General features: G+C 43.7%; 1 non-coding gene across 1 annotated transcript; it reads left to right on the top strand.

The window, feature by feature from the left end:
• The first annotated feature begins 794 nt into the window (after positions 1-794).
• Positions 795-868, top strand: Trnas-cga (transfer RNA serine (anticodon CGA)). The gene has a single exon. It is a non-coding gene; the product is annotated as a tRNA-Ser (tRNA).
• Positions 869-2,810: the final 1,942 nt, after the last annotated feature.

A 2,810-nucleotide genomic window follows, 5' to 3' on the forward strand; every position in this document is an offset into this window, starting at 1 on the left:
CGCTGGTTAAGATAATCCTTTGCTGGATTACCCTTGTGAATTGGCTAGTGCGGTTTCCTTCTATCTGTTCTGTGTCAAGATCTCATAGATGACGACCCAAATGCAGAACTGTTGGCGTATCAGATTCTTCAAAAGCCACAAACAGGTAACCTGTGATCCTAATCAGTAGTAAGTTCTGGGACGCCATTAAGATACAAACACTATAAAATATAAACTCTTTAATAGTATAAAACAATTGCTTTCAAAAAGTTAAGAAGTTTTAAGTGGACGGTAAAGCCGAATATTAAATATCAACAGAGTACGTCCTATTGCTGACAAACGAGCTTCCCTATCAGTCAAAATCTGTTGGTTACACCGTACACTTCGTAGCCCTTTGTATGAGTCTGGTACAATTTCGTTCTTACTCGGCGTAAAAGGGGCCTTGCCGTCCCCCCCTCACCCCCACCCCCCACCCCCATAGCTCTGAAGAAAAGAAAAGAAAGTAGTATAGTCAGGCATTTTTCTTTCAAGAAGATGAGTTAAAAGTCGGTATTATGCAGCTTTTTAACAGGGTCGGAAATGGAACTTATTGTGGCTACTTACACGTCACCATTCGTCTTCAAAAATATTAAAAACGCTTAATGCCCCCCAGTTCCCCCTCCCCTTAAAAACTATATTCAGTTCTACCCAAGCACGACTCACGCCACGTCCTCACAGCTTTACTTCTGCCAGTACCTCGTCTCCTACCTTCCAAACTTTACAGAAGCTCTCCTGCGAACCTTGCAAGTACAGCTGTGAGGACTAGGCGTGAGTCGTGCTTGGGTAGCTCAGTGGTAGAGCACTTGCCCTCGAAAGGCAAAGGTCCCGAGTTCGAGTCTCGGTCCGGCACACAGTTTTAATCTGCCAGGAAGTTTCATATCGGCGCACACTCTGCTGCAGAGTGAAAATCTCATTCTGGGGATATATTCAGTGTTTATTGAATCTATAGGTTCACTACCCAGCGGTATTTTTGTAGTGAAGCTCTGGTAGGCAGTAGGCTCCAAGTAACAGTTATGGCAAGGGATGACTTTAATCACTCATATTTAATAAAGTAAAATTGGCACTCCATCCCAGAACACTAATCGTTCCCCTACATCTATACTATAGCAGGGGTACTCAATTGTTTTAGGCTTCAGAGCTACTTCATGCAGTTTAGTCCATTTAGAGATTTACTGACTTAAAAATTCATGAAGCTATAAGTACAAAACAATATCGTAGCAAAAATGAACCATTTTAATTACAAAAAATACTCTGATAACCCAAAAAATTATGACCACTGGCCACCGCAACGTTGGATGCCACCTGGTGTGAGAACGTGACGCGGCAACAAAAGTATGTAAGTGGAGCATGCAAGGACGGGGTATCGCCCTAGCGAAGGCTGCAAATGGCGAAATACGTTGAGACAAGCGACTTTGACAAAGAGCACATTGTTATTATGCAGAGCCTGTGAACGAGTATCTTGAAAACGGCGAAGCTGGTCGAATGTTCACGTGCTACTGTCATGAGCCTCCACAGAAAGCGGTACAAGGACAGTGAAACTACCACTATGCGCTAAATGTTTGGACGTCCACGACTATTCATACATCATGAGCTTCAGAAACTTGTATGCTCATTAAAGTAGGATAGATGGTGTTCTGTGGCATCTCCACCGAAGGAGCAGTATGCTGGTGCACGTAAAAATGTTTCGGATCACACTGTTCCTCGTACGTTGTTGGGAATGGAGCTCCGCTGCACACCATCCCTATGTGTTCACATGTTGACCCAACGAAATTGTCAATTACGATCGCAGTGGGCACGGGACCATCGATTGTTGATCAGCGGAAACGTGCCGGCTCTTCTGGTTAATCATATTTTTGCTAAACTAGGTCGCTGGTCGTCTTCACAAACTCCGTCGTCGAGGTGAACGGCGGCTCCAAACGTGTAGTGCGCCACGGGCGCAGCCTGGTGGGAGCAGTATTATGCCATTCTCCTGCGCTCGCATGGAACCTGTGGTCGTAATCGAAAGCTTACTAGTAGCTGCGAACCACCTGCATTCTTTCACACTTCATGTCTTCTCCGACGGCGGTGTCATCTTTCAGCAATATAATTGTCCGTGTCTCGGAGCCAGAACCATGGAACAGTGGCTTGAGGAGCATTATAGTGAACCCACATTGATCCTCGGCGACCAAATTCGCCTGATGTATATGCTATGGAACCCATTTGGGTCGCTATCGGGGGCCATCACCGCGTACGCATATCAGCAGCCCGTTATTTACGCGCGTTACATCACCTGTGTGTAGACGTCTAATGCCACATATCTTCACAAACCTACCAATAAACTATCGGCTCCAGGATACGCAGAATCAGTGATGTACTTAGTCCCAAAGACCGACAAATAAGCTATTAAGCAGGTGGTCATAATGATTCGGCACACCAATGTATATTAAAGGTAATTTGTATCCATCGGAAGTTGTAGGCCTACTGCTAAATTTACCAGACATAACACGTGTGAAAAAAATATACACCATCATAAATGTTGAAAAAAATTAGTGAGATGTATGGCTTTGCATATCCCTGGCAAGTTCATTACAATCAGATGAACAACTTGTTAGTGCCAAACTTGCACTGTCTGAAAGATGAGGATCAGCAAGTTTATTTATATACTTAGATTTCAGCGTGCCGCACATGGATAAATTGACCCAAAAATAAAATGATGGCATTTTTACAGAGTAGGTTTTTACACTCACCAATTTCCGAAAGTAGCTTTCATTATTTTCTGACTTAAGGCAATGACATTTTGAAATAGAACTATT

This window comes from Schistocerca gregaria, chromosome 2 (genome assembly GCF_023897955.1).
Source record: "Schistocerca gregaria isolate iqSchGreg1 chromosome 2, iqSchGreg1.2, whole genome shotgun sequence".
NCBI lineage: Eukaryota > Metazoa > Arthropoda > Insecta > Orthoptera > Acrididae > Schistocerca > Schistocerca gregaria.